At 41.7% G+C, this 23,998-nt stretch overlaps 1 long non-coding RNA gene across 1 annotated transcript in view; it reads left to right on the top strand.

Annotated features, from left to right (window-relative positions):
- The first annotated feature begins 891 nt into the window (after positions 1–891).
- LOC134299418 (uncharacterized) overlaps positions 892–23,998 on the top strand; it is a 102,034-nt gene continuing 78,927 nt past the window's right edge. Inside the window, exon 1 of the long non-coding RNA XR_010006627.1 lies at positions 892–1,426. This is a non-coding gene — a long non-coding RNA (uncharacterized LOC134299418). The remainder of the gene's footprint in view (positions 1,427–23,998) is intronic.

The raw sequence follows: 23,998 nt of genomic DNA on the forward strand, positions 1-23,998 counted from the left end.
TCTCTTTCTCCGTTCATTGCTCCAAAAACATAGGGATCTCTGCCATATCTGTTATCACTCCTCCCTCATCTTCTTTCTCACCAGTAAACCCTAAATCCCCAAGTGCTGCTGCCTCTTCAACCACCTGTCCTCCTTTCCCTTTAGAATCAGAAGAGCAATCCACAACACTACCTTTGGAAAATAATCATACTAAGTGACAAGTGATTGCCCACAGCATTTGAGAACTGGGGCTGTGGCGCAGACGAGAGAGCAATGAGTCACTGACCAGGAGGTCATAAGTTCGAGGCCCGCTCGGAGCTATGTTGTTCGTCTTTGTCCTGTGTTAAAAAGGCATTGAATGTTTGCCTAATATGTGTAATGTGATCTGCCCTGAGTCCCCTTCGGGGTGAGAAGGGCGGAATATAAATGATGTAAATAAATAAATAAACAAACTGGGTCTGGAAGCAACATGTCATAATTCTAGCACAAAAACTGAGAACGAATGATCCAGCATTCCCAGAAAATAATATTCAAGGATATTCTATATTGAAGGAGGCTGTCATCAAAATATTTTCTATTGTTCATTTTATCAGGATTTCTTTCTTCCTCTTGTAAATAGGAAAAAATAGCGACAGACTCTGCTTTAGCAAGTAAGAAATGGTATAGTGTTAAGGGTGTCATCTTTGAACAATACATTTTCCCCTTACCTGAATTGTAGATTTGATAATCTTTAAATCATTGTCTGACATTGCCTGTACTGTAAGTATGTGTGTGTAGGGATGTCCTCTATCATATGGCGAGAATATCTACTATTGTGTTGGCACAAAACACCCCAACAATAGACCAACCCTATCACCAGTGGGCAGGCATTGGAACTATGGAATCCCAGAGGGGCTGTGTGTGTGTGCCAGTGTGTGTAATGCAGTTTCCAAATTACAATTTTCCATTAGTCCCTGCAAGTCCATTGTAAATGTTCATAACATAAGGCCATCATGCAAAATTTCATTATACTATAGGTTAATTGCAAAGGCCAAGGCTAAATTAACTGAGCAGTAAGGACTAATTAAATATATGAAAGCTTTATTTGGGGTCCTGCAATATCGAATCTTTGGCCACCATTTCTTTTTTAAAAAGAAATCTCGTCACTCAAATGATTGCACTTTTCCTAATCGGTAATAAATCCCTGTCCTCTTCATGTTGCTATAGCAATATGCAGTGGAAGCGGGAAGATGATAATTTTCCTGAAGCAAGCTCTGTTACACAAAGGTCCTGGTAGAGTCAGTGTAATTGATGGGATGGCATCAGTTGGCGCTGTGGTACAAGTTTGCTTTTGTTCGTATCCCATTGGTTTTATGTTTCTGATTGCCACTGTCTGCTAATTCATGAGCTGACCTCTGTCATAGAAGAAGACAAAAACAGACTGAGATCCATAGGACCATCTGCTTAGGTATGTAAAGAAGCTTTCTGTTTGTTTCCTTCTAATATCAGTCTCTTGTGCCTATCCACACCAAAATTCTTCTCCTGCAAATGATATCTGAGATAGTACACGAGCCTGCCTCTGGAATGAAATATTACTTCTTATCGCTGTCTGCTTGTCCACAGGGGTTGGATTTCAACTATGATTCAGCAGCCTCAGCTGTTCACTGAGGATGTATCTACACCAGAATGAACACAACTTAACACCACTTTAACTTCCATGGCTTAATGCTGTGGAATCATGTGAGTTGTAGTTTTACATGCTCTTCATTCTACAATGTAGAGACAGCCTTTGTGGTGTTGTTTGCCTCCGTATTACAGGCAGAGTGCTGGGTCAATTCTCATTCAGATTCAGAAAAAGCTACTTGTATGTTCAAATTACTATATCTTTCCAGGGAAAAGTCTATGCCAGAGTTTTTTTTAGAGCTATCCCTTTTGTATATTGTATATTGAACCTGGGACCTTTCGGTATGCAAGTATATTAAGGTAAAGGTAAAGGTTTTCCCCTGACATTAAGTCCAGTCGTGACCGACACTGGGGGTTGGTGCTCATCTCCATTTCTAAGCCAAAGAGCCAGCGTTGTCCGTAGACACTTCCAAGGTCATGTGGCCGGCATGACTGCATGGAGCGCCGTTACCTTCCCACCGGAGCGGTACCTATTGATCTACTCACATTGGCATGTTTTCGAACTGCTAGGTTGGCAGGAGCTGGAGCTGACAGCGGGAGCTCATTCCACTCCCGGGATTTGAACCTGGGACCTTTTGGTCCACAAGTTCAGCAGCTCAGCGCTTTAACACACTGCACCACCACCAGTGTGTGTATATTATATTCAGCAAATCCCCAATGGCCATGCTGGCTGGGCAGTCCAGGAACTGTTGGCCCAAAAGCTCTGGGGTAGGCTATAGCAAATTGTTTTTTTTTTATCATTTAGTCATCTTTGGGTGTCCAAGATGAAGGGAATAAAGGGGAAAAGAAGGAAGGCATATCTTTGCACTGATACCTTTGTTGCTATATTGTACTAGAGATGTCTTACAGATGTTTCACATATATATTAAGAATAATGACAGTGTACTGAAAGCCTTCCACATAATGAAGGAATATGCTAAGATGTATTAACTCCTCTTGTCATTGTCGATTGTCACTATGTCCATGATGGCAGAGCTCTTCTTTGCTGTCTGTGTCTTCAGAATATCATAGAAAAGTTCTTTGTGAATGCCAATACACCTTTGTGGTACTCCTCCACGCAAGGTGGATCCCGACTGGGCCAGAATTCTTTCTCACTGGGAGGACCTCTATGCCCATAGATCAATATCCAGAGAAATTCCATTTCTCTCTTTTCTGAATGAAGAGACTATGGACCTCATCAGGCGGGCAGGGGGAAGAGAGGGAAAGCAGAGGGAACCATCCTCCTTCGTTCTCTACCATCTTTCCTTGTCTTCCGAGAGGGCTTCCCAACCCATGTGGTTTCCCATCCCCCATCCTTTCTCACTTCCTCTTCACTTTTTTCAATGAGGAGTTGCCCTACATCATGTGATGGTCTTCGTGCGACTCTGTTCCAGCAACATGCAGAAATGAGGAGAAGACACAGAGAAGACTGCATCTGATAAGGTCCTACGTGCTCTCTCTCTCTGATAATATAATAAAGGGACGACCATTATATTGCCCTTCAAATAGGGTTAGACAGACTCTCTTAGCAGCACTAGTTGACATAATACATTATAAAACATAAGCTGCTATCCTGCGATGTTCCTACAATGTGGGATAGTGGTTACTCCCCATGATGGTGACAGACGACATCACACTGCCACTGGCATTGCATGACTGCAATACTTCAACAGTACAAAGTCACACTTCTGGGGTGGTATTGTTCTTCTTCTTCTTAGGCGATCCCTCGTAGCTCGAGGAGGATTGTCTTCCATCTCTGGTGTCTTGGGGTGGGTTCTTAGGTGGCTGAAGAGACCTATTCTCGATTTGCATGTTCTCCCACATTAAGGACATCGGTTTCCAGGTGGAAGGCGGTCCCGGTCAGAGTTGGCTTGACGGGCCTTCCTCTTGGCACGTTTCTCCCTTAAGCCCTCCATTCGTGCCTCTTCGAACTCCACAGCACTGCTGGTCACAGCTGACCTCCAATTAGAGCACTCAAGGGCCAGGGCTTCCCAGTTCTCAGTGTCTATGCCACAGTTTTTAAGGTTGGCTTTAAGCCTATCTTTAAATCTCTTTTCCTGCCCACCAACATTACATTTCCTGTTCTTGAGTTCGGAGTAGTGTAGCTGCTTTAGGAGACAGTGATCGGACATTCGGACAACGTGGCCAGTCCAGCGGAGTTGATGGCGTAGGAGCATCGCTTCAATGCTGGTGGTCTTTGCGTCCTCAATCACGCTGACATTTGTCCGCCTGTCTTCCCAAGAGATTTGCAGGATTTTTCTGAGGCAACGCTGATGGAAATGCTCCAGGAGTTGAGTGTTACGTCTGTAGACCGTTCACGTTTCACAGGCATAGAGCAGGGTTGGGAGGACAATGGCTTTGTAAACAAGCACCTTGCTATCTCTACGGATGTTCCGATCATCAAACACTCTCTGCTTCATTCTGAAAAATGCTGCACTCACAGAGCTCAGGCGGTGTTGTATTTCAGTGTCAATGTTGACTTTTGTGGAGAGGTGGCTGCCAAGGTAGCGGAAATGGTCAATGTTTTCTAGTAGGTCTTCTTCTGAGTGCGCAGAGACTACGTTGTCATTGGCATACTGGAGTTCTACAACAGATGTTGTAGTGACCTTGGTTTTGGCTCTGTCTGCTGAGGTTAAATAGCTTGCCATCTGTCCGATAGATGATTTCCACACCGGTGGGAAGCTTCCCATCAACAAGGTGAAGTATCATAGTGATGAAGATGGAAAATAAGGTAGGGGCAATAACACATCCCTGCTTGACACCTGATTCCACCTTAAATGGGTCACTTTGGCAGCCATTGCTGTCCAAGACTGTTACCATCATGTCATCATGGAGGAGCCGCAGGATGTTCACAAATTTGTCAGGGCAGCCAATTTTTTGGAGTTGTATTGTAACAGCCCTCTCACTGAGCTGTTTCCTTTCTCTATAATTTTTTTCTTGTTATTTAAGGCTGTAGAGAGGGACAAAAATCCCCCCCCCCCCCCGTAGAGAAGAGCATGCTGCCAAAGAAACCACGGGGACATTGGAATTTGTCACACAGAGGTAAGTGTCAGGACTACCATCTGACAGCTTCATTATGGGAAAGTAGCAGACTGGCAATGAGTATCATATGACATCATGCAATAGGATTGAGCTTGTTCATCCCATCTGTGGTTAATGGTGGGGAATGTTGGCGGGTGCAACCTAACAACATCTGGAATGCATACATGAGGTATGAAGTTTAATGCTTATTTTTGAGGATGAAGTTCCTCTCTTATAATTCCCTGGGAATGCAAGACTTTGTTTACACAAAAACTCAACCTCAATGGAACAACAGAGAAAGCTGTCATATCATCATGATTAGATAAGATTACTCTTCAAGAGCATGCTAGTGATGCTGTGCAACTACTTTTAGTTCTCAATTGAGTTAAAATGGTTGTGGAGGAACTAGCTCCTTAGTCAGTCTGGATCACTGCTGCTTATGGGTGGAAGTTTGAACAGTTCTCCTGTTAAATTAGGACTGGGCAACATGTTACATTTTTTAAAGAATTCTTAGCAGAAACACACACACAACCTCTATCTTTGCAATGTCCCAGAGAGGGAAAGGAATCTCTTACAGATGCCATAAAAGGTAAAGGTTTCCCTTGACGTTAAGTCCAGTCATGTCTGACTCTGGGGGCTGGTGCTCATCTCCATTTCTAAGCCAAAGAGCCGGTGTTGTCCGTAGACACCTCCAAGGTCATGTGGCCGGCATGACTGCATGGAATGCCGTTACCTTCCCGCCGGAGCGGTACCTATTGATCTACTCACATTGGCATGTTTTCAAACTGCTGGGTTGGCAGAAGCTGGGGCTGACAGTGGGCATTCATTCCGCTCCTGGGATTTGAACCTGGGACCTTTCGGTCTGCAAGGTCAGCAGCTCAGTGCTTTAACACACTTCGCCACCGGGGCTCAGATGCCATACAAACTAAAAAAAACCTCACTCCACATTTTCCTGACAGCCCAATATCTGTGCTGCAATGCAACCTCTGTTCCTGAACATGTTTGCTTTCTTACCTACCAGGATGAAATATTCTTTCACATCTGGTGAGTGGGATAGTGAAAGACAGAACCACATAAATGTTTGTAAGAAATAAATGAAATAAGATTGAACCCAATAAAAAGATACTCACCGAATAAAAGGCTGCTTGTTCAGATGGTCTGGTCACGTACAATAAATGTGGTGTTTCAGTCAGAGGGCTTTAACATTAAAGAACCTCTGTGGATGTGCCTACAAAGCAGCTGACTTTGTAGTTCACATAGATTCACAGCAATCAATGAGAGTTTCAGCAAGAGTAATGGGTTTAACATTAAAGAACATATGTCTATGAAGCATGTGCTTTAGACTGCTTGGTCCGTTGAATATAGAGTGAGTATGCATAGAATCTAATTTTACATTTCTAGGTGCATTATAAACTGGGCGAACATAGCCTAAACTAAATGATTCTGAATTTCTCTACATTTCACACACAGAGCATACCCTTGCACACAAACAACAGTTTATCATTATTCTGGTAGTATTTTGTTGCATTCTTTCATTTAACAAAACACAGCCATTTCTTTCTTTCTCTCTGCTTAAGGTAAAGGTAAAGGTTTCCCCTGACATTAAGTGCACTCGTGTCCAACTCTGGGGGTTGCTGCTCATCTCCATTTCTAAGCCGAAGAGCCGGCATTGTCCGTAGACACCTCCAAGGTCATGTGGCCGGCATGACTGCATGGAACGCTGTTACCTTCCCACCGGAGTGGTACCTATTGATCTACTCACATTTGCATGTTTTCAAACTGCTAGGTTGGCAGAAGCTGGAGCTAGCAGCGGGCGCTCACTCTGCTCCCCGAATTTGAACCTGGGACCTTTTGGTCTGCAAGTTCAGCAGCTCAGTGCTTTAACACACTGAGCCACCGGAGGCTCTCTCTGCTTTTTTGCATCAATTCCCAAATATTTGGGAAGTCGCACTATTGGTTAACAATCCACACCTATGTTGTTGAAGGCTTTCATGGCTGGAATCACAAGGTTGCTGTGTGTTTTCCAGGCTGTATGGCCATGTTCCAGAAGTATTCTCTCGTGATGTTTCACCCACATCTATAGCAGGCATCCAAGTATTCTCTCGTGATGTTTCACCCACATCTATAGCAGGCATAAACAAGGAAAGTTTATATATCTGTGGAAGGTTCAGGGTGGGGGAAAGAACTCTTGCCTGTTGGAGGCCAGTGTGAATGTTGTAATTAATCACCTTGATTAGCATTAAATGGCCTTCCAAACTTCATGTTCTGGCCTGGGGAAATCCTTTGTTCAGAGTTGTTAGCTGCCCCTGATTGATTGATGTCTGGAATTCCTCTGTTTTCAGAGTGTTGTTCCTTATTTACTGTTCTGATTTTGGAGTTTTTAAATACTGGTAGCCAGATTTTGTTCATTTTCATGGTTTCCTCCTTTCTGTTGAAATTGTCCACATGGTTGTAGATTTTAATGGCTTCTCTGTGTAGTCTGACATGAGAATTGTTGGAGTGGTCCAGCATTTCTGTGTTCTCAAATAATATACTGTTTCCTGGTTGGTTCATCAAGTGCTCTGCTATGGCTGACTTCTTTAGTTGAGTTAGTCTGCAGTGGCTTTCATGTTCCTTCCTTCATGTTTGGGCAATGCTGTGTTTGGTGGTCCCTATGTAGACTTGTCCATAGCTGCATGGTATACAGTAGACTCCTGCAGAGGTGAGAGGATCCCTCTTGTCTTTCACTGAATGTAGTATTTAATGCTAATCAAGGTGATTAATTACAACATTCACACTGGCCTCCAACTGACACGAATTCTTTCTTGCACCCTGGACCTTCCACAGATATATAAACCTTCCTTGCTTAGTTTCTCCATATACCTCACAACCTCTGAGGATGCCTGCCATAGATGTGGGCAAAACGTCAGGAAAGAATACTTCTTGAACATAGAATCACAGAATAATAGACTAATAGAGTTGGAAGAGATCTCATGGGCCATCCAGTCCAACCCCCTGCTAAGAAGCAGGAAATCGCATTCAAAGCACCCCCGACAGATGGCCATCCAGCCTCTGCTTAAAAGCCTCCAAAGAAGGAGCCTCCACCACAGTCTGGGAGAGAGAGTTCCACTGCCGAACAGCTCTCACCATGAGGAAGTTCTTCCTGATGTTCAAGTAAAATCTCCTTTCCTGTAGTTTGAAGCCTTTGTTCCGTGTCCTAGTCTCCAGGGAAGCAGAAAATAAGCTTGCTCCCACCTCCCTATGACTTCCCCTCACATATTTATACATGGCTATCATGTCGCCTCTCAGCCTTCTCTTCTGCAGGCTAAACATGCCTAGTTCTTTAAGCCGCTCCTCATAGGGCTTGTTCTCCGGACCCTCGATCATTTTAGTTGCCCTCCTCTGGACACATTCCAGTTTGTGAACATCTCCCTTCAATTGCAGTGCCCAGAATTGGACACAGTATTCCAGGTGTGGTCTGACCAAGGCAGAATAGAGGAATAGCATGACTTCCCTCGCCATACAGCCAGGAAAACGCACAACAGCCCAATCATACCTTATCCAATGACTTATAGAGTTTGTTTTTGTATCTCAAAGCAAGAGATTTTACAGCTAAAGGGGGAAAAGAATTAAAAAGGGCAGCCTGCATTTAACCTGAATGCATTTAATCTGCATTTTGTCTGATGCTAAGAGTAAAAGTAGCAAAATTGCAATTGGTTTGTCTCTGTTTTTCTAACTTGATATCTAATTTGTCTCTCTTTAGAGCCAATATATTTTCTACTAGGTTACCAAATTTGGCTTAGACCTTCAAGTTATTGATTATTTATAGAGAAGCATCTAAAAGTGTGTAAATGCCAAAATTAATTATCCTTGAGGATCTCAAGACAAAGTTGATTTGAATTTTTTTTCCCTGGAATATATCACATCTCACTTACAGTCCTATGATGATTTCTATCAACTTTGTCCAATAGATGGAGCCCCAGAATTTAGGAGAAAGGGGGAAGAAAATCAGTTGCAAAGATTATAGAAGTCTGGATGATTGGAAAGTCTGTCGCAGCTGAAATGAATATTTTATAATAGACCAGAGTAAGTCATGCTTGTGCTTGTGTCATTTTGAAAAGCTGGGTGGTTTGTGAGTTTTTCCCTATTCTTTTTTTTTTGAAGACTAGTGGATTCAAAGTGTAACATACTTTTAAAAACACAAACTCTTTTTCATATTGGGTTGCTGTGAGTTTTCCAGGCTGTATGGCTATGTTCTAGAAGCATCCTCTCCTGACATTTCACCCACATCTATGGCAGGCATCCTGAGAGGTAGTGAGGTATATTGGACTAAGCAAGGGCGGTCCATGGTGGGAGAAATAACTTGTCTGTTGGAGGCAAGTATGAATGTTGTCATTAATCATCTTGATTAGCATCAAGGTGTCAAACTGCACATTAAGAGAAATCTCATGGAGCAGCAGCACCCAGAGGACTAGGATCCCACGGAAAGGCAGTTACTACGAACTCTAAGGGTTTTGTTTCCCATGGCTTCTTTGCCACAGACGTGAACTACTAAAGGCTTAATGTATAAACATCACCCCTGTCACTGCTGTGGATGTTGTCAGGTTTGTTTGGGGATAACTGAAGAATGGTAACTTGCAAACAGGTAATGGTTCTGAAAGCAAAACTGAATCATCCAGTGAATCTGAACTTTATAATGGGATTACAAAAACATGTTTTTAGTTTGAAAAGAAATGGTTGTACTCAGCTTTGCTTCACATTGGGTCAGGTCTATATGGCTTGCCTGCCACTAGCCAGGACAGAAAAACTGAGGAAGATAGGCAGGCCTAGAAAGAAGTTCAGGAGAAAATTTGAAAGTAAGAGGAAAAACAAAAACTTCTAATAACGGAAATCCAGTAAAAAAAAAATTAAATTAGTGATTATAGGATGGAATCTTTTTGATATTAGAGGTCAGGACTAATTTGTTGTCGAAGGCTTTCATGGCCAGGATCACAGGGTGGCCATGTTCCAGAAGTATTCTCTCCTGACATTTCGCCCACATCTATGGTAGGCATCCTCAGAGGTTGTGAGGTATGGATAAACTAGGCAAGGAAAGGAAAAAAAATATATATCTGTGGAGAGTCCAGGGTGTGGCAAGAGTCCTTTGTCACTGGGAAACAGCATTAATGTTTCAGTTAATCACCCTAATTAGCATTGGAAAGGTTTTTGTCTCTTGCCTGGGGAGCATCCTTTGTTCAGTCATTAGCCGTCCTTGGGTCTCCTCTGCCCTCAGAGTGTTGGTTCCCAGCTACTGTTTCTCCTCTGCCGGATATTTTGGTTAGTGGGTTGGGATTTTTTAGGACTTTGGGACTCTCTGTTTTACCTCCTGGTCTGTGTTTGTTTTTGAATACTGTTTTGCTGCTGTTAAGCATTTTTGATTCGTTTGAGCTCTATCTTTATTAAACTGTTGTTACTTTGTACTTGGGACTGACTTCGTGGTATCTGTACCTTGACACCATGTTCTTAGGAGAAATGGCATAATAAGTGTGTTGTGACTCAGCCTTTGCCTTTGTGTGATTCTGATGAGGATTCTGGGTTATATGTGCATAATGATGGGATTCAACAGATTCAGGATGAATTTGAAGATGACTCTGATGCTGGGAATTATAGGGTCCAGGTGCAGAGTGTTCTTGCTGTCGGAAATGAAGAGCAGGGAGTTGTTCCCATGAGAAGAAGAAATGATGTTGTTTCTGATGATGGATTTCAGGTGCAAGAAGCAGAAAGGGAGAGTAGCTCTTTGCCTCCGCTTGATAACACTAATGAGCTCAGTGGGCTTGACTCTCTCGATTGAGTTTCGAAACTGGAATTTAGAGGGTTGTGTAGAAGTCTTCTCATAGAGAAATTAAAGGAGGTACAAACATCTGACCTAGCCATTATAATTATAATTACTACTACTACTACTACTACTACTACTACTATTTAATTATTCCTATCCCACTTTTCTCCCAATCGGGACTCAAAGCGGCAAACAAACATGTAACAAAAAACATTACAGAACATAAAGTAAGCATAATTATCACATCACAAACCTATCTAATTAAAATTATAAAATTTGTTTGACATAATACAGAGATAATATGACACATTCAATAAAGTTAAAATATTTCATTGGTAATGTGATAAACCTTTGGGGCTCCATGTACCTTGAGAACTACCTCTTCTATATTATTGGGAAACAGTTTCTCTGGGTTCCTCCTTTAGATATACCACCATCACATCTTATTACCTTAAGTATTTTCTTTATAGGGTCAAGTTGGGGACACATTGCCTACATTTTACATGTATTTTTAATGCCTATATTTCTGTGTCAGTTTGAAATGTGCCAGCATGTACTGTTCCATTTTTGAGCCACATTAGTCCAACCTGGTTTTATACAGAGATGGTACAAATTATCTTGAATCAGCCCAATTGAATATGCTATTTGGGATTTAACTAAATTGGTTTACTCTAATTATCTTTTCTTTCCCATTTTTGATGGGAACTCATCTTTGTAAATAATTGACATAGATATTGGTTTCAATAACATGTTGTTTCTTCAAATGCAATAGTGTAATGGAACAGATTCATGCTGTTTCTTGATGAGATCAATTTCCCTCCTTCTTTTCTTCCCTCCATTTTTCTTTTGTGGGTGGTTCCAGATAGAACTTTAACCTGGGAGCAAACACATTTCTTAAATGCAATTGTGTGTGGGTTGAAGTCTGGACAGCTCCTCCCAACACCCGCACTTTCCTGCCCTAAAGTCCGGGACACCCCCTCCCCCCAAAAAAGGCTTAAAAAAGAAAGGAACTTACCTAGATGCCATTCCATCTTCTCTGGAGCTCTCCTGGCATGTAGAAATGATGTACCAGAAGAAAAGGAGGGATCAGGATCGATTTTCTTCCCCCCCCCCCCTTTTCCTGGTGCACCATTTCTATGTGCCAGGAGAGCTCCGGAGAAGGGGGAATTGTGGCCGGATAAGTTATTTTATTTTTTAATGCTTTTTTCGGGTTTGGAAAGGTGTTAGAGCCCTCCCAGATATTCCAGGCTTATGGAACCCAGAAAATGTAAGAGGACTGTATGGATGGCCCCTTCAGAAGTCCCAGGGACTTCTGAGGGGGCAGTCCAAACACTGCCCACAGCTGGAAAGGTGTGGGTCTTTCAGGAAGACCTGGGTCTTTCCAGCTGACAAATTATTTCAGAACAAAGCAGGGTTTTCCTGCTTTGTCCTGAAAGCATTCATTTTTATGTGGTGTGCTGGCACGGTAGTGCCAGGAGATTTAAGCTTTTTCTTGCACTACTAGTTTGTAAGGTAGCTTCTCTCAGATTGCAATTATAGGGCTAACAACTTGGCAATCATCTTCAGGAATCTTTAGACCCGCCCCTTTTCCCAGGGTTTTGGAGGAAAAGAGGGGATTTTTGCCCAGTCTCACTGTTGGAAGCCAAATAGCAGGACGTGTGGGATTTTCTTTCCCACCTGCACAAAAGCTTCACTTCTCACAGCTTTGCTGGGAGAATAAAAGAATAGTTCCACAGCACAGTTCCTAAAACCTTTGTGGAGCAAATCAAAGGGACACCTTCCAGTTTGACAGAATCCACAGCAACCTTGCCTGGTAAGGGACCACTCGGGCTATCCATAACACAGCTTGGAGCCGGAAGTAGGGGCCTCATGCCAGCAAGGTAGAGAATGATTGCCCAGGGAGGGGACGGAAGATTTCCCAAAGGAAAAAAGGAAATAGTTTACCAACAGTTGCCTGCCCTTGATAGCAGATTGAGAAAGCTACCGGTTTTCCAAAGTTTTAAAGCATCTGTTTGAAGATTTAAGCCCAAATAAAGAACTTTGTTGAACTTATTTTGAGCCTCATTAGAACTTTGTGTTGAGAAATCTAAGGGACCCTTCAGCTGAGGCACCCTGGTGTCCCGTTGGGTTTACAGAAGGCTCATCCTGTAAACAGTCATTCCTACAGGCCCAGCGTGCGACAGCACATGTGGGCATCATTTGAATGCCCCACATGAAAATGTAGGAGGGAGCTCAGTGATGCCAACCTATGACACGTGTGTCAGCACTGACACGCCTAGCCATTTTTGTTGACACGCTGCTGCATGCAGATTGATTGGATGACTATGTCTTTTGTGGCCAAATGTGGTGTGACTTGGTCCAGTGGTTTTGTTGTTTACTCCATGGGAGTTATGAGATATATATATATATATATATATATATATATATATATATATATAATCATTCTATTATTGTAGTATATTATCATTTTATTAGTATTATATTATTATATTATTCGTTATTCATGACTATATTGAAACTAGAATAGAGAGAAATAAGCATGGAAACTGCAAGAGGTACCATAGATTGTTGTACATGGAACTAATGGTAGTAAATAGTTTTTGATTTATTAAATACAGTTATATATTACAATTATATATTTTTGTTATTTAAATTATATACATTGCGAAATTATGTGTTTTTTTCTCGAAGTGACACACCACCCAAGTCATGCTAGGTTTTTTGGTGAATTTTGACACACCAAGCACAAAAGTTTGCCCATCATTGCTTTAGGTGCTGTCTGGATGTGGCCTGTGTCTCAACCTATCTGAGCCCCCAAGACAATGAGCAAAAATGTTACAAACACTACATAAACAATTAAAACGTTTTAAACAGATTAAAATGCCCTTTTGAAATACTTAAAAGCACACCAAAATATTTAAAAGTAGCTGAAGGAGCCACCCTTAGTTTTAAAAACCAAATAAGAAATGAAAGAGCACATTCTTGGCTTTATACTCAAAATCCGTAAGAGTCAGAGTTTGCTTGACTTCTCTTGAGTGTGAGGTTACTAATTAAGAGAAAGCCTCTGCACAGTCTCATAGGGTTTGGGGGCATACAACAAGGCCTCTGTTGAACCATCTTTGATTTCAAGGAGGCTCATGTGTTCTTTCAAATAGTAATTGGGAAGAAGGTTCAGTTCCTTGAGTTACAGTATCCTTCAAGTTAGAAATATTCTTTACTTTACAAATAGAGCAGTTGAACTGTATTTCACCTCCAATCACTTCTTCCTCTTGACATCTCATCAACCCCTGTTTTGATCTGTTTAGCATCTGTATTGTAAGAAAAGCACTTTTCTTTCTAATGTGGAGATTTCCTGATCTGATCAGAGGCACGTTCGTTCTCTGTGTTTATGCCAACACTATCAATACCTTTCTTTTGTTATTGATATGAGTATACATAAAGGTTAGTTTTGTTTTGCAGACTAAATTATAACATTCTATCATGGCTCAAAAAGGAAGAAACCTTTCAATGAACTGTTCTATCAAAATGTTGGTCATTGCTATTTTGCATTCATTCAGGTCTGTGTTAATGGCTTACTTTATTCAAATTGGTTCGTTTTCCTTCGGAAAGTAATGATTAAAAAAAAATCTTAGGACTCTCTCTCTGAAGAGTTTTTATCCAAAAGTGTGCATAAGAATGAATTGTCCTCATCACTCAGGATACAAAAACACTGTCTTTTCTTTCTCCTGTGTCAATATACACAGAAGTCCCATAGAGTCTTAGAGTTGGAAGAAATTCAGTGTCTGCATCCTGTGTTAAACTAGTGCCCCTTTCTTAGGCAGATAACATTGAATTCGTCAAGGAGTCTCTGTACTCTTCCATCTGAAAAAAAAAACATTCAGATGTTGTATAGATAAAACATGCCAATTACAGTCCAGTGAAAGAGTTTTACTTTTGTTGGAGGTAGAAAACTCAAAAAGTTAAATCCCAGGGTTTTATCACACGAGGCTAGAAAATAGCAATTACAGCAAGAGAATACTGTCTTTGGCTGGTACTTTTCCTGTCTCTCCTATTGCAGCTTTGCATTTCAATCATTTGTGGAACATGATGTTTTTACTGACAGAAAAACTGATCAATGATTTCCAATGTTTTCGCTGTTTCAGTATTGCCTCTGGTGCATTACTTAGACTCTTCCACTGCAGTTCTGATATTCCAGCAGTCACATAGTGTGACTGGGCATAATTCTCTGCCTACTTCCATAACTATTCCAAATGGTGAGGTAGTTTTTCTTTTTTGTTTCTTTTCTTTTGAGTATTTGAATTGTTTTGCTAATATTGTGCAATCTTTACGGAAGTTAATACCAGGCAAAATTCTGGAAAAGATCATCAAGGAAGTGGTCTGCAAACACTTAGAAACAAATGCAATCATCGCTAATAGTCAACATGGATTTATCAAAAACAAGACATGCCAGACTAATGTGATCTCTTTTTTCTACAGAGTTTCAAGCTGGATAGATGGGTCCCCCTGGGGGAGAAGAGCGGTTTATAAATTAAATAAAAATAAATAAATAAATAAATAGATGCAGGGAACGCAGTGGATGTAGCATATCTTCAACAAGGTCCCATAACCACCTGGCAAACAAACTAGTAAAATATGGGCTAGGCAAAACTACGGTTAGGTGGATCTGTAATTGGCTAAGTGAACGAACCCAAAGGGTGCTCACCAATGCGACTTCTTCATCTTGGAAAGAAGTCACAAGTGGAGTGCCACAGGGCTCCGTCCTGGGCCCGGTTCTGTTCAATATCTTTCATAATGATTTAGATGAAGTATTAGAAGGCATGATCATAAAGTTTGCAGATGACATCAAATTGGGAGGAATAGCCAATACTCCAGAAGACAAAAACAATCTTAACAGATTAGAGAGATGGGCCAAAAGTAACAAAATGAAGTTCAACAGGGACAAATGCAAGATACTCCACTTAGGCAGAAAAAATGAAATGCAAAGATACAGAATGGAGGATGCCTGGCTTGATAGCAGTACAAGTAAAAAGATCTTTGAGTTCTCGGGACAACAAGTTAAACATGAGTCAACAATGTCATGTGGCAGTTTAAAAAGCCAATGAGATTTTGGCTTCATAAATAGGTGTATAGCATCCAGATCCAGGGAAGTCATATTACACCTCTATTCCACCTTGGTCAGACCACACCTGGAATACTGTGTCCAATTCTGGGCACCTCAATTGAAGGGAGATGTTGACAAGCTAGAATGTGTCCAGAGAAGGGCAACTAAAATGATTACGGGTCTGGAGAACAAGCCCTATGAGAAACAACTTTAAGAGCTGGGCATGTTTAGAGAGAAGGCTGAGAGGAGACATGATATCCATATATAAATATGTGAGGGGAAGTCATAGGGAGGAGGGAGCAAGGTTGTTTTCTGTTGCCCTGGAGACTAGGATGTGGAACAATGTCTTCAAACTACAGGAAAGCAGATTCCACCTGGACAATAGGAAGAACTTCCTAATGGTGAGAGCTGTTCAGCAGTGGAACTCTCTGCCCCGGGGTATGGTGGAGGCTCCTTCTTTGGAGGCTTTTAAACAGAGGCTGAATGGCCATCTATCAGGGGTGCTTTGAATGAGATTTTCCTGCTTCTTGGCAGGGGGTTGGAACTGATGACCCATGAGGTCTCTTCCAACTCTATGATTCTATGAAGTAGATTAAAATATTATGCTGTGTGAAGTAGGGTAGGAAATACATGGGTAGTAAGGTGGGGTTAGTAAGGTGTGGAAGAGTGATTGTTGGATCATTCATTGCCAAAACAGTATCATAATGTGATTGCAGAGAAGTTTATTTCATGATTCTTTTCATATTGGTATGTTTCAGCAACAGGATTGCTATGAGAAAAAAAAGGTGTGATAGAGACACCAGTCATTTGGATCCTACTTGCTTTAAAATTCCCCCAGGTATCTTCAAATCCAGGAAGTATATTCAGAGGTAGCCTTATTGGCCATGCAGCAAAATACAACAAAAGCCAAAATCCACAAAGCATTATACTTTGTCTGTCTTGTACAGCTAACACCAGAAAAAGAATACAAGAACAGTTCAATCAAGTTTCAGATTCTCTAACCCAATCTTCAGTGGACTGTTCCCATGGCAAGAAACATGTATTATAAATAGTTAATTCTAAATTACCTTAAACAAAGGTAGCGGCTATGTTGTGTTCAGGTTTTCTGTACTGAAATACATTGATTGTGTGCATGCATACATACATAAATACAGTATCACAAAACCTAAAACAAATCAAATCCAGAAAAAGAGTGTTATCAGGTTCTAGTTTTTAAAAGAATCATATTTTGAACTGTTTTAATGGTGCAAGACACCTATATGTTTCTAAAGTCTTATGTCCTTGTTGGCCAGAAAAAAGTGGCCTAGGTAAAGAGAATTATCCCAAACTGGGCAATAGACAGCATTAAGATATTGGAAGACATGGAGGTTTGTGGGGGTGGCACAACTTGCTTGGCTAAGCTAGCCTGAACTATTCAGATATGGTTGCAAACATTGTAGGTTTACTGATATTATAGGGTGAGGATGACCATTGGGTGACATGAAAGAGCTGGCACAAGTACAGTTCTATCCAACCAGCAATTCTTAATATGTTCATTGATGGTTTTGTTGAAGAACAGAATTGTTTTTCTGAGCTGAGCCTGGTAAAAGATGTGTTTCCACTGTTACTATTGAATAACTTCAGTAGATTGCATACCACCTGCACAACAAACCACTGTATGCTCTGGACATATATCCTGCCTTGAGTGTTAGTGTGATACTTAAATTGGAATGAACCCTGAGGTTGGACTTTTTCTCTCTATTTTATGTTAAACGGAACAATCCTCTTTTAGATGATGAACATCTTTAGCTCCTACTTAATAGATACTGTGAGAGAACTGCTTTTGTTGAGACTGAGGTGATGGTCAGAGGACGATTCTTCTCTCATTTGAATGTGTGGAGTAAAACTAAATTGGAAGGCTTTGACTTTATTCTGACAATTGATTGGCGCTTTTGAGACTAATTGAAATGACTGTCATTGCAGCATATATTTTTCCTTTATCAAGGGAATGAGCCTGTAACATGCCAAGGAAAATGCTTTTGTTATACAAAGCAATTTTTAAAGTGCTTTTAATTAGCATCATTTTCTAGGTTGCATCTGAGTGTTTAAACAGAGACAGCATTTTCCCCTTAGAGTTCTTGAGAACCTTCCGTGATCAGGAAAGAAATGAATACCCCCTTTTTAAAAAAGACACATTTGCCTGAAGATTCAGGAAGATTCAGGAATTGCTCTACATAATTTTAGATCTCATGGAATATATGTGGAATATATGGAATATAAAAGGAGCCCCGGTGGAGCATTAAAGCACTGAGCTGGAGCGTTAAAGCATTGAGCTGGAGACCGAAAGGTCCCAGGTTCAAACCCCGGGAGCGGCGTGAGCGGCTGCTGTTAGCTCCAGCTCCTGCCAACCTAGAAGTTCGAAAACATGCCAATGTGAGTAGATCAATAGGTAACGCTCCGGCGGGAAGGTAATGGCGCTCCATGCAGTCATACCGGCCACATGACCTTGGAAGTGTCTACGGACAACGCCGGCTCTTCGGCTTAGAAATGGAGATGAGCACCAACCCCCCAGAGTCAGACATGACTGGACGTAACGTCAGAGGAAACCTTTCCCTTTTTTATATGGAATATATGTGTGAAAACTAGATCACTAGATCTACTTTTCAAATAGCCAGGGAGAGAGAGGACAAATTTCAAGGTATCCAAAATACCAAAGTTTTTTCTCTCTCTCTCTCTCTCTCTCTCTCTCTCTCTCTCTCTCTCTCTCTCTCTCTCTTTTTTTTTTTTTTACAATAAATGCATACCTTAACATATGGAAGCCATGCATAACAAAGGGCCCATCTACACTGCCAGATGGTGCAGAGTAGAGGGCACATTAGTCTGGAGTGTCCAAACATGCATCAGCTAATGTGATTAAACCTGGAATAAACCTGTTAATTCAGGTGCATTCCAGGTTAGATAAAAAACACCAGCAAAGGTCTGGATCTGCTTGAGTAGGTGGGATAGCAATGTCTCCCTTCTTTCTCCAGACCACCCCCCCCCTCCCCAAAATATGGAAAAGCCTCCTTCCCTTCTCTGGAGGCTCTGTTCCTCTCAGCTCTGCATCAGCAACATGCAGTGGGAGCTTTACAGAAAGGGAGGAGGCATCGTGCTTCAAACATCCCATTGCATTTTGCTGATGCAGATCCAGGAGCGATAGAGCCCCAAGAGAAGGGAAAGAAGCATTTCCTTAAGTCTTTTTTGGGGGGAAGAGGAGAAATGGCGCACTGGGAGGGAAGGGTGGCACTGGTCATGCCATGAGTGCATAGGCACCAATGGGTGTATTCCCCCCCCCCCAAAAAAAAAACCAATGATGTGGGATTTTGTATTCACATGTGGCTAAAAGATGTGGCACAAATTGGCATTGTTAATGTTAGTTCTTGTCACATTTTGGCCAGTGTAGAAGGGCCCTGAGCTGTAGTAAAATGATGAACTGGGATCCTATTAGTGCTCATCTTAGAGGTTGTTGCACCCCAGGGCAGCGTGAGCACTGAAAACCAGACAGAGACCAATAAACATAATGTCTTTATTAAAACAATTATAAATCCAGGAATGAATAGATGGAAAGGTTGAGCAGATAATAGTCCTTTATGAAAACGTATGAATTAGTCCAAAGAATTGAAGGGAAATGTCCAATATTATTGTCCAAATTCCGGAAACCGAAACACGCTCAAAACTGTTGGAAAGTTCTTGAGCGGGAAAAAACAAGGAAGCAAGACTGAATAACAAGGTCCAAAGTCACTAGGAAATCTTTGATATCAAGGCAGGAACGTGATGAAGCTGAGGCAAAACTTGGTTCAGGAACAAGGCAAGGAAGTAGACTTAAGCTGGGTCTACTCGGGAGTCGAGGCTCGGCTTGGCTGCCAGGATCTGGAAACTTGGCTTGGAAGAAACGGGAGCTAGAGTCGGTGACCCTTTCTCAGCAAATAGCAACATTGACACCGCGAAGTGTCCACGGTGCAAAGTACTTTTATGGAACTTAGATTTCATCACAAACAAGGAAAGCCAAACTCCCTAAAGGTTCTCAAGGGAAAACCTTCTATCCATTATCCCCTCGAGATGCCAAGTGGTTACTCCTGCGAAGTTCTTGTTTCTCAGATCACTGGTGATGCAGAAACTCCCTTCTGTTGAAGGACACATTCTCTGGGGAACTAAGAACATCTGGTTCCGCCATGAAATATTTTCACTTTCTCTCCCAATTAAGGAATCATCCAAGCATTCAACAGCCGGCAGCTGTAATTGGAAAGAGCTCTGTGGACTATGTAAAAAGTCAGAATAAACTTCATCCAGGTCATAGTTCATTTCTGGATCAGGTTCAGAAGCCAAAGGTGGCTGGGGTATGACAGAGGTCACTTTCGAGGACCTTTTCTAAGGTCACTTATATCCGTGGGCCCATTGCTGCCTTCCATAAGCTGCTTCTACACAACCATTTAATCTGAGTCAGGATGTGGATTAAAGAGAACTGGTTCACTGAGGAATGCCCACACAGACACCCATGAACCAGTTGCAAACTGAGATAGTGGCCACAAAGATCTGCTGATTGCAAATTCATCTGATCCAAGGAATCCCTCTCCCCAACACACACAACTTGTCTGACACAAAGTCCTGACAAGAAGCAGCATGTCCAATGAGAATCAGCATTGAACAAAAGCAGGACAAAGCAAGAAAGAGAATGCAACTGATCCTATGGGAACACTATGGGAACATTTTAATGGTTTCAACCTATATTTGAAGTCTCTGTGGATTTTGTATTGGAAGAGAAGCAGATAAATAAATACAGTAGAGTCTCACTTATCCAACACTCGCTTATCCAATGTTCTGGATTATCCGACGCATTTTTGTAATCAATGTTTTCAATATATCATGATATCATGCTAAATTCATAAATACAGTAATTACTACATAGCATTACTGTGTATTGAACTACTTTTTCTGTCAAATTTGTTGTATAACATGATCTTTTGGTGCTTAATTTGTAAAATCATAACTTAATTTAATGTTATGCCGGCCCATTTATGTTGGATAAGCGAGACTCTACTGTAACTGAATGTGAATTTGAGCTCCCATATTGTATGGTGATAAATCTTATACTGAAAGAAGAAAAGTTTGATCCGTATCACAACATGGGGCTTGAACTACACATATCTCTCTGAAATAAACACTGTTATACTGAAAAGAAGGAAGAACTTCAGTTTTATTAGTTTTTCTAAGCACTCAAGTAAATTATAGCAGCTGTCAGCATTTACAGAAATGGATGTGATGAGCACTCAGTTAGCCATGTAGCTTTTCACATTTCCATTTGTCTTTAAAACGGGGTGCTGCTATTTCATGTTTTCCACATTTCTTTTGGAAGAGGATTTATGCATATCACCTAGAGGAAAAGCAGAATATATGCTAGTGCTAGGACTAGAGGTTGTATGACTTGGTGTATTTCAATTGGTATCATCCATGTTTTCACTATGTTGGTACGGTTGATGAGAGTTGAAGTCCAGAACACTTGGCCATTTGTTTTCCATCCAGGAACAGTATCAAAAGGAAGGACCAATCTTGAATAAATCCCTGGCCTGACTTACTGGGCAGAGTAGTTGTGGTGGCGGGCACTCCCTCTACCTTCCATCTTTGCCTAGGTTTCTTCTTTTCAGGAGGCTTTGGGATCCCCACACCTCATGGCGAGCACAGGGGTTGCCCGCCAATCAGAGCAGGCCACATGGCATGCTCCAATTGGCCAGAAGGGGCTGGCCGAAGGGAAGTAGGTATTTATTACCTGGAGTGGCTGCTCTGTCCTCAGTTGCCTTCTATGTATTAAAATGAAGGTCCATCTTGAATAACTTTACCAGCTGCAACTGTATTATATCATATCCTCTTCTTTGAGGTGTACTGATTTACGCCTAGACACACACAATCACAGGCCAGAAAGCTTAGAGAAGTGTTGTTGAAGGCTTTCATGGCCGGGATCTTGGAAAGAAGTCACAAGTGGAGTGCCGCAGGGTTCCGTCCTGGGCCCGGTTCTGTTCAACATCTTTATTAATGACTTAGACGAAGGGTTAGAAGGCACGATCATCACGTTTGCAGACAGGGACAAATGCAAAGATACAGAATGGGGGACACCTGGCTAGACAGCAGTACATGTGAAAAAGATCTTGGAGTCCTTGTGGACAACAAGTTAAACATGAGCCAGCAATGTGATGCGGCTGCTAAGAAAGCCAACGGAATTCTGGCCTGCATAAATAGGGGTATAGCATCTAGATCCAGGGAAGTCCTGCTCCCCCTCTATTCTGCCTTGGTCAGACCACACCTGGAATACTGCGTCCAATTCTGGGCACCACAGTTGAAGGGAGATGTTGACAAGCTGGAAAGCGTCCAGAGGAGGGCAGCTAAAATGATAAAAGGTCTGGAAAACAAGCCCTATGAGGAGAGGCTTAAAGAACTGGGCATGTTTAGCCTGCAGAAGAGAAGGCTGAGAGGAGACATGATAGCCATGTACAAATATGTGAGGGGAAGTCATAGGGAGGAGGGAGCAAGCTTGTTTTCTGCTGCCCTGCAGACTAGGACACGGAACAATGGCTTCAAACTACAGGAAAGGAGATTCCACCTGAACATCAGGAAGAACTTCCTCACTGTGAGAGCTGTTCGGCAGTGGAACTCTCTGCCCCAGACTGTGGTGGAGGCTCCTTCTTTGGAGGCTTTTAAACAGAGGCTGGATGGCCATCTGTCAGGGGTGCTTTGAATGCGATTTCCTGCTTCTTAGCAGGGGGTTGGACTGGATGGCCCGTGAGGTCTCTTCCAACTCTACTATTCTATTATTCTATGATTCTATGGTCACAGGGTTGTTGTATGTATTCTGGGCTGTATGGCCATGTTCCAGAAGTATTCTCTCCTGACGTTTCGCCCACATCTATGGCAGGCATCCTCAGAGGTTGTGAGGCATGGAGAAACCTCACAACCTCCATGCCTCACAACCTCTGAGGATGCCTGCCATAGATGTGGGTGAAACGTCAAGAGAGAATACTTCTGGAACATGGCCATACAGCCCAGAATACATACAACAACCCCGCTTAGAGAAGTGTTCCTAGTGAGTTTCTATATGGAATTACCTGGAGTCTGACCTGTGATGATTAATATATGGATTGAGCCCTACCAAACTTTACTCTTCTCTATGTGCCTTAGTATAATGTTTAGTTTCATTTTTATCAACCTTGAAAGAAAATATGGATCTAAATACTTGTTTAAAGATTATTCTTAAAAATGCAGATGAATGCAGAAACAGGCCAAGTGTAAAACCTACAGTAGAGATATGGATTGGAAGTAGATTTCCATCATTAATGTGCTAAGGATGTTGAGTTAATGCACTAAACTAGGTCTCCGTGAAAAACTATCTGATACATTTTCTTTCTCTCTTCCCCAAGAAATTTCTTTTTATCACAAAATGTGTGATCCTGTGCTTCTTCACCAGGGCAAATCTTCTATAGCAGTCACTGAGAGGTTTTTTTTTTCAGAACATAGTCTAAATTATCACTTCAGGACCAGGGCCAATTTAATTAAGCATATGCTCAAGAGAAAGCAGGAGACCTTTCAGAATCTGTTACTTGAAGATACTGTGAGAGGTAATCAGTCTTAACAGCTCTGCTGAATTTATCATGGAAAAGGAGAGTAGCATCTTTGAAGAACTACATCATTTTTTTTCCCTCTGCAAGCACTGCAGAGTAAGCCATGGGGGGCAAGTATAGGGAATGGTAAAGGGATATCCCGTAAATGATCCTTAACACATATAGAAATTGATTATACTGCTATAGTTACTGTGCATTTGCTTTCTGTGAGGAAAATGAGCAATAAGAAATTATCAATGGTCACTAATTTTATCAATGCATATTAGAGGGTGCTAATGGAGCCTCCGGTGGCTCAGTGTGTTGAAGCGCTGAGCTGCTGAACTTGCAGACCAAAAGGTCCCAGGTTCAAACCCGGGGAGTGGAGTGAGCACCCGCTGTTAGCTCCAGCTCCTGCCAACCTAGCAGTTCAAAAACATGCAAATGTGAGTAAATCAATGGGTACCGCTCTGGCAGGAAGGTAACGGCACTCCATGCAGTCATGCCGGCCACATGACCTTGGAGGTGTCTACGGACAACGCCGGCTCTTCGGCTTAGAAATGGAGATGAGCACCAACCCCCAGAGTCGGACACAACTGGACTTAACGTCAGGGGAAACCTTTACCTTAATGAAGGTTGTAGCCCCATACAGCTATTCTGGAAATGCAAGTTGTGTATCCCTTACCTGAAATGACTAAAGTGTTTTGGATTTTGGATTTTTCAATACATGTGTTTGCATAAATGTACATAATAAAATGTCTTAGAGATAGGACCCAAGTCTAAACAAAAGATTCATTAATGTGTCACATACAAATACTTTATATGCATAGCCTGATGATAATACTATTTAATATTTTTTAA

Source organism: Anolis carolinensis, chromosome 5 (assembly GCF_035594765.1).
Source record: "Anolis carolinensis isolate JA03-04 chromosome 5, rAnoCar3.1.pri, whole genome shotgun sequence".
Taxonomy (NCBI): Eukaryota; Metazoa; Chordata; class Lepidosauria; order Squamata; family Dactyloidae; genus Anolis; species Anolis carolinensis.